Below are 8,850 nucleotides of genomic sequence, written 5' to 3' on the forward strand. Positions count from 1 at the left end.
TTTACAATGGTGTTTGTTCTTCACTGGTTGCCCTTTTCTTGTGGCAACAACTCACAAATTTAGTTGCTGCCATGGCACACTGTGGTATTTCACCCAGTAGATATGGGAGTTTATCAAAATTGGATAAAACATTTTTTTATTTGTGGATCTGTGTAATCTGAGGGAAATATGTGTCTCTAATATGGTCATACATTTGACAGAAGTTAAGGAAGTGCAGCTCAGTTTCCACCTCTTTCCCCCTTTCTTTCTCTCTCTCCCTCTTCCTCTCTCTCTCTGAATTCAAATACTTTATTGGCATGTCGCCCCTCCCCTCTACCCTCCTGTCTTGTCTTGGGCATGGTGGTGATAGAATGGTAGAATGGCAGAATGGTAGAATGTTAGGATGGCAGAATGGTGGAATGGTAGAATGGTAGAATGGCAGAATGGTAGAATGGTAGAATGGCATAATGGTAGAATGGTGGAATGGCAGAATGGTAGAATGGCAGAATGGTAGAATGGCAGAATGGTAGAATGGTAGAATGGCAGAATGGTAGAATGGCAGAATGGTAAATTGACAGAATGGTAGAATGGCAGAATCGTAAATTGATAGAATGGTAGAATGGCAGAATGGTAGAATGGCAGAATGGTAGAATGGCAGAATGGTAGAATGGCAGAATATTAAATTGACAGAATGGTAGAATGACAGAATGGCAGAATGACAGAATAACAGAATGGCAGAATGACATAATGGTAGAATGACAGAATGGTGTAATGGTATAATGGTAGAACGTTAGAATGGTATAATGGTAGAATAGTAGAATGACAGAATAGTAGAATGACAGAATAGCTGGAGCAGTGAAGCAGCATGGGTAGGTGAGCCCTGAGTACTGCTGCTATTTCTGGTGCTACTGAAGTAGGTCATTAACAGAGGAGAGGAGAGAGGAACAGAGGGAAGAGAGGCAGAGGAGAGGAGAGGAGAGGAGAGGAGAGGAGAGGAGAGGAGAGGAGAGGAGAGGAGAGGAGAGGAGAGGAGAGGAGAGGAGAGGAGAGGAGAGGAGAGGAGAGAGAGAGAGGAACAGAGGGAAGAGAGGCAGAGGAGAGGAGAGGAGAGGAGAGGAGAGGGAGAGGAGAGGAGAGGAGAGGAGAGGAGAGGAGAGGAGAGGAGAGGAGAGGAGAGGAGAGGAGAGGAGAGGAGAGGAGAGAGGAACAGAGGGAAGAGAGGGAGAGGAGAGGAGAGGAGAGGAGAGGGAGGAGGGAGAGGAGAGGAGAGGAGAGGAGAGGAGAGGAGAGGAGAGGAGAGGAGAGGAGAGGAGAGGAGAGGAGAGAGGAACAGAGGGAAGAGAGGAGAGGAGAGGAGAGGAGAGGAGAGGAGAGGAGAGGAGAGGAGAGGAGAGGAGAGGAGAGGAGAGGAGAGGAGAGGAGAGGAGAGGAGAGGAGAGGAGAGAGGAACAGAGGGAAGAGAGGAGAGGAGAGGAGAGGAGAGGAGAGAGGAACAGAGGGAAGAGAGGAGAGGAGAGGAGAGGAGAGAGGAACAGAGGGAAGAGAGGAGAGGAGAGGAGAGGAGAGGAGAGGAGAGGAGAGGAGAGGAGAGGAGAGGAGAGGAGAGGAGAGGAGAGGAGAGGAGAGGAGAGGAGAGAGGAACAGAGGGAAGAGAGGCAGAGGAGAGGAGAGGGAGAGGAGAGGAGAGGAGAGGAGAGGAGAGGAGAGGAGAGGAGAGGAGAGGAGAGAGGAGAGGAGAGGAGAACAGAGGGAAGAGAGACAGAGGAGAGGAGAGGAGAGGAGAGGAGAGGAGAGGAGAGGAGAGGAGAGGAGAGGAGAGGAGAGGAGAGGAGAGGAGAGGAGAGGAGAGGAGAGGAGAGAGGAACAGAGGGAAGAGAGGAGAGGAGAGGAGAGGAGAGGAGAGGAGAGGAGAGGAGAGGAGAGGAGAGGAGAGGAGAGGAGAGGAGAGGAGAGGAGAGAGGAACAGAGGGAAGAGAGGAGAGGAGAGGAGAGGAGAGAGGAACAGAGGGAAGAGAGGAGAGGAGAGGAGAGGAGAGAGGAACAGAGGGAAGAGAGGAGAGGAGAGGAGAGGAGAGGAGAGGAGAGGAGAGGAGAGGAGAGGAGAGGAGAGGAGAGGAGAGGAGAGGAGAGAGGAACAGAGGGAAGAGAGGCAGAGGAGAGGAGAGGAGAGGAGAGGAGAGGAGAGGGAGAGGAGAGGAGAGGAGAGGAGAGGAGAGGAGAGGAGAGGAGAGGAGAGGAGAGGAGAGGAGAACAGAGGGAAGAGAGACAGAGGAGAGGAGAGGAGAGGAGAGGAGAGGAGAGGAGAGGAGAGGAGAGGAGAGGAGAGGAGAGGAGAGGAGAGGAGAGGAGAGGAGAGGAGAGGAGAGGAGAGAGGAACAGAGGGAAGAGAGGAGAGGAGAGGAGAGGAGAGGAGAGGAGAGGAGAGGAGAGGAGAGGAGAGGAGAGGAGAGGAGAGGAGAGGAGAGGAGAGAGGAACAGAGGGAAGAGAGGAGAGGAGAGGAGAGGAGAGGAGAGAGGAACAGAGGGAAGAGAGGAGAGGAGAGGAGAGGAGAGAGGAACAGAGGGAAGAGAGGAGAGGAGAGGAGAGGAGAGGAGAGGAGAGGAGAGGAGAGGAGAGGAGAGGAGAGGAGAGGAGAGAGGAACAGAGGGAAGAGAGGCAGAGGAGAGGAGAGGAGAGGAGAGGAGAGGAGAGGAGAGGAGAGGAGAGGAGAGGAGAGGAGAGGAGAGGAGAGGAGAGGAGAGGAGAGGAGAGGAGAGGAGAGGAGAACAGAGGGAAGAGAGACAGAGGAGAGGAGAGGAGAGGAGAGGAGAGGAGAGGAGAGGAGAGGAGAGGAGAGGAGAGGAGAAGAGAGGAGAGGAGAGGAGAGGAGAGGAGAGGAGAGAGGAACAGAGGGAAGAGAGGAGAGGAGAGGAGAGGAGAGGAGAGGAGAGGAGAGGAGAGGAGAGGAGAGGAGAGGAGAGGAGAGGAGAGGAGAGGAGAGGAGAGGAGAGGAGAGGAGAGAGAGGAACAGAGGGAAGAGAGGGAGAGGAGAGGAGAGGAGAGGAGAGGAGAGGAGAGGAGAGGAGAGGAGAGGAGAGGAGAGGGAGAGGAGAGAGGGAAGAGAGACAGAGGAGAGGAGAGGAGAGGAGAGGAGAGGAGAGGAGAGGAGAGGAGAGGAGAGGAGAGGAGAGGAGAGGAGAGGAGAGGAGAGGAGAGGAGAGAGGAACAGAGGGAAGAGAGACAGAGGAGAGGAGAGGAGAGGAGAGGAGAGGAGAGGAGAGGAGAGGAGAGGAGAGGAGAGGAGAGGAGAGGAGAGGAGAGGAGAGGAGAGAGGAACAGAGGGAAGAGAGGAGAGGAGAGGAGAGGAGAGGAGAGGAGAGGAGAGGAGAGGAGAGGAGAGGAGAGGAGAGGAGAGGAGAGGAGAGGAGAGGAGAGGAGAGGAACAGAGGGAAGAGAGACAGAGGAGAGGAGAGGAGAGGAGAGGAGAGGAGAGGAGAGGAGAGGAGAAGAGAGGAGAGGAGAGGAGAGGAGAGGAGAGGAGAGGAGAGGAGAGGAGAGGAGAGGAGAGAGGAACAGAGGGAAGAGAGGAGAGGAGAGGAGAGGAGAGGAGAGGAGAGGAGAGGAGAGGAGAGGAGAGGAGAGGAGAGGAGAGGAGAGGAGAGGAGAGAGGAACAGAGGGAAGAGAGGAGAGGAGAGGAGAGGAGAGGAGAGGAGAGGAGAGGAGAGGAGAGGAGAGGAGAGGAGAGGAGAGGAGAGGAGAGGAGAGGAGAGGAGAGGAGAGAGGAACAGAGGGAAGAGAGGAGAGGAGAGGAGAGGAGAGGAGAGGAGAGGAGAGGAGAGGAGAGGAGAGGAGAGGAGAGGAGAGGAGAGGAGAGGAGAGGAGAGGAGAGGAGGAGAGAGGAACAGAGGGAAGAGAGGAGAGGAGAGGAGAGGAGAGGAGAGGAGAGGAGAGGAGAGGAGAGGAGAGGAGAGGAGAGGAGAGGAGAGGAGAGAGGAACAGAGGGAAGAGAGGAGAGGAGAGGAGAGGAGAGGAGAGGAGAGGAGAGGAGAGGAGAGGAGAGGAGAGGAGAGGAGAGGAGAGGAGAGGAGAGGAGAGGAGAGGAGAGGAGAGGAACAGAGGGAAGAGAGGCAGAGGAGAGGAGAGAGGAACAGAGGGAAGAGAGGCAGAGGAGAGGAGTGAGGGACAGAGGGAAGAGAGGCAGAGGAGAGGAGTGAGGGACAGAGGGAAGAGAGGCAGAGGAGAGGAGAGGAGAGGAGAGGAGAGGAGAGGAGAGGAGAGGAGAGGAGAGGAGAGGAGAGGAGAGGAGAGGAGAGGAGAGGAGAGGAGAGGATCGTATGGGAGAGGGAAGGAGGAGACAGAGAAGAGGAAAGAGCATTAGTGGAGAGATAGATAACTAACTGTTGCTGCCTGTTCCAGCTATACGCCTACATACCTGAGTAACACGGTTGGGGTCAAGCAGAGAAGACAATAGTGTTGCCTGTTGCTGGTGGGGAGATAGCAGCCAACTGTTGCAGCTTGTTCAATCACACACACATCTAAACCCCTGTGGATGTGCCCGTGTCACAAGTAATGCACTACATGTGAAATAGATATTGCCGTGAACTGACTGGTAGCCACTAATCACCTACTGTACAGCTCTTTCTCAGTGAACTGCCTGGTAGCCACTAATCACCTACTGTACAGCTCTTTCTCAGTGAACTGCCTGGTAGCCACTAATCACCTACTGTACAGCTCTTTCTCAGTGAATTGACTGGTAGCCACTAATCCATATAGATATAGGATGAACGGGCAGAGACCAGGAGAGGACTGATAGGATATCCATATAGATAGAGTATAGACTGATGGGAAGTCATAGAATCTGTTGGCTGGCCAGAAGGGGCCCCTTTTATAGCGCCCGATGGGCCCTGGTCAAAAATAGTGCACTATGTAGTAAGCCATTTGGGATTTAAGTGTGACTCATAGTGGAGTGGGAAGTAAAGATATCTTATTGGATTGGCTGGATAAGTTATCTGTAATCATGACTCATTAGACAGGTGGATGGATAAGTTATCTGTAATCATGACCCATTAGACAGGTGGCTGGATAAGTTATCTGTAATCATGACCCATTAGACAGGTGGCTGCATGACTCGTTAGACAGGTGGCTGGATAAGTTATCTGTAATCATGACTCATTAGACAGGTGGCTGGATAAGTTATCTGTAATCATGACTCATTAGACAGGTGGCTGGATAAGTTATCTGTAATCATGACTCATTAGACAGGTGGCTGGATAAGTTATCTGTAATCATGACCCATTAGACAGGTGGCTGGATAAGTTATCTGTAATCATGACCCATTAGACAGGTGGCTGGATAAGTTATCTGTAATCATGACTCATTAGACAGGTGGCTGGATAAGTTACCTGTAATCATGACTCATTAGACAGGTGGCTGGATAAGTTATGGCTCATTAGACAGGTGGCTGGATAAGTTATGACTCATTAGACAGGTGGCTGGATAAGTTATGACTCATTAGACAGGTGGCTGGATAAGTTATGACTCATTAGACAGGTGGCTGGATAAGTTATCTGTAATCATGATTCATTAGACAGGTGGCTGGATAAGTTATCTGTAATCATGATTCATTAGACAGGTGGCTGCATGACTCATTAGACAGGTGGCTGCATGACTCATTAGACAGGTGGCTGCATGACTCATTAGACAGGTGGCTGCATGACTCATTAGACAGGTGGCTGCATGACCCATTAGACAGGTGGCTGCATGACTCATTAGACAGGTGGCTGCATGACCCATTAGACAGGTGGCTGCATGACCCATTAGACAGGTGGCTGCATGACTCATTAGACACGTGGCTGCATGACTCATTAGACAGGTGGCTGCATGACACATTAGACAGGTGGCTGCATGACTCATTAGACAGGTGGCTGCATGACTCATTAGACACGTGGCTGCATGACTCATTAGACACGTGGCTGCATGACTCATTAGACAGGTGGCTGCATGACACATTAGACAGGTGGCTGCATGACACATTAGACAGGTGGCTGCATGACTCATTAGACACGTGGCTGCATGACTCATTAGACACGTGGCTGCATGACTCATTAGACAGGTGGCTGCATGACCCATTAGACAGGTGGCTGCATGACTCATTAGACAGGTGGCTGCATGACACATTAGACAGGTGGCTGCATGACTCATTAGACACGTGGCTGCATGACACATTAGACAGGTGGCTGCATGACTCATTAGACACGTGGCTGCATGACTCATTAGACAGGTGGCTGCATGCCTCATTAGACACGTGGCTGCATGACCCATTAGAGCCTAAATACCAGGCAAAGATACAAAGGTTTTCGGGCCTGTATGTGTGTGTGTGTCTGTCTGTCTGTCTGTCTGTCTGTCTGTCTGTCTGTCTGTCTGTCTGTCTGTCTGTCTGTCTGTCTGTCTGTCTGTCTGTCTGTCTGTGTGTGTGTGTGTGTGTGTGTGTGTGTGTCTGTGTGTGTGTGTGTGTGTGTGTGTGTGTCTGTGTGTGTGTGTGTGTGTGTGTGTGTGTCTGTGTGTGTGTGTCTGTCTGTCTGTCTGTGTGTCTGTGTGTCTGTCTGTCTGTCTGTGTGTGTGTGTGTGTGTCTGTTTGTGTCTGTCTGTCTGTCTGTCTGTCTGTCTGTCTGTCTGTCTGTCTGTCTGTCTGTCTGTCTGTCTGTCTGTCTGTCTGTCTGTCTGTGTCTGTCTGTGTGTGTGTGTGTGTGTGTGTGTGTGTGTGTGTGTGTGTGTGTGTGTGTGTGTGTGTGTGTGTGTGTGTGTGTGTGTGTGTCTGTGTGTGTCTGTCTGTCTGTCTGTCTGTCTGTCTGTCAGATCCCTGACGAAGACCCAGTTCGGGTGGAAACGGCGTTATCGTCAGCGTGTACGTATGATATCTCTAAAGACGTTCGCTCCAGCCGTTGCATTTGAGTAAACATACCAGGTGTGGCTGGTCTTCAAATAGACATCTCTCTGACTCTGGTCAAATGTGTTGATGATGTTTCCTATTGAGGCAGTTAGATTCCTATATGACTAAGTGTCCAGTTCCTGTTGATGATGTTTCCTATTGAGGCAGTTAGATTCCTATATGACTAAGTGTCCAGTTCCTGTTGATGATGTTTCCTATTGAGGCAGTTAGATTCCTATATGACTAAGTGTCCAGTTCCTGTTGATGATGTTTCCTATTGAGGCAGTTAGATTCCTATATGACTAAGTCTCCAGTTCCTGTTGATGATGTTTCCTATTGAGGCAGTTAGATTCCTATATGACTAAGTGTCCAGTTCCTGTTGATGATGTTTCCTATTGAGGCAGTTAGATTCCTATATGACTAAGTCTCCAGTTCCTGTTGATGATGTTTCCTATTGAGGCAGTTAGATTCCTATATGACTAAGTGTCCAGTTCCTGTTGATGATGTTTCCTATTGAGGCAGTTAGATTCCTATATGACTAAGTGTCCAGTTCCTGTTGATGATGTTTCCTATTGAGGCAGTTAGATTCCTATATGACTAAGTCTCCAGTTCCTGTTGATGATGTTTCCTATTGAGGCAGTTAGATTCCTATATGACTAAGTCTCCAGTTCCTGTTGATGATGTTTCCTATTGAGGCAGTTAGATTCCTATATGACTAAGTGTCCAGTTCCTGTTGATGATGTTTCCTATTGAGGCAGTTAGATTCCTATATGACTAAGTGTCCAGTTCCTGTTGATGATGTTTCCTATTGAGGCAGTTAGATTCCTATATGACTAAGTGTCCAGTTCCTGTTGATGATGTTTCCTATTGAGGCAGTTAGATTCCTATATGACTAAGTGTCCAGTTCCTGTTGATGATGTTTCCTATTGAGGCAGTTAGATTCCTATATGTCTAAGTGTCCAGTTCCTGTTGATGATGTTTCCTATTGAGGCAGTTAGATTCCTATATGACTAAGTGTCCAGTTCCTGTTGATGATGTTTCCTATTGAGGCAGTTAGATTCCTATATGACTAAGTGTCCAGTTCCTGTTGATGATGTTTCCTATTGAGGCAGTTAGATTCCTATATGACTAAGTGTCCAGTTCCTGTTGATGTGTTTTTTCTTGTTGTTGGGACAGAATACTGTAGAGCAACGTGTACAAGCGAGGCCCTTAGTTGCCGTGGCAACGCTGGCAGCTCACTCACAGGGATGTGCTGTAGCTGTGTGTCCATAAATTAGCAAAGCCCCACCAAAACACACTTTGTTTTTAATGAACAACGCAGCGCTGTCGGTAGTTCAGAGGGTCTCTTCGCTCTCTCTATTGCTCGCTCTATTGCTCTCTCTATTGCTCTCTCTATTGCTCTCTCTCTCTCGTTCTCTCTCTGTCTCTCTCTCTTTCTCTCTGTCTCGGTCTCTCTCTCTCTCTCTCTCTCTCTGTCTCTATATCGCTCTCTCTCTGTCTCTCTCTATCGCTCTCTCTCTCTCTCTCTCTCTCTCTGTCTCTGCCTCTCTCTATATATTGCTCTCTGTCTCTCTCTCTCTCTCTCTCTCTCCATGCTTGCTTGTTAAATGTGTTAAATGTTCAATGAAAAGCACTTTTTTTTGTACTCTCCAAGTGCACATACGATATTTTGTATATCTACAGTATGACAACAACGCACTGCTTCTCTGTGAGGTATTTCTATGCTCTACTCTCCACGTAAACAAGAGATCTACTCTCCAGGTGAACAGAAGATCTACTTTCCACGTGAACAAGAGATCCACTCTCCACGTGAACAAGGGATCTACTCTCCACGTGAACAAGAGATCCACTCTCCACGTGAACAAGAGATCTACTCTCCACGTGAACAAGAGATCTACTCTCCACGTGAACAAGAGATCTACTCTCCACGTGAACAGAGATCTACTCTCCACGTGAACAGAA

Source organism: Oncorhynchus tshawytscha, linkage group LG01, assembly GCF_018296145.1.
Source record: "Oncorhynchus tshawytscha isolate Ot180627B linkage group LG01, Otsh_v2.0, whole genome shotgun sequence".
In the NCBI taxonomy this organism is placed as follows: domain Eukaryota; kingdom Metazoa; phylum Chordata; class Actinopteri; order Salmoniformes; family Salmonidae; genus Oncorhynchus; species Oncorhynchus tshawytscha.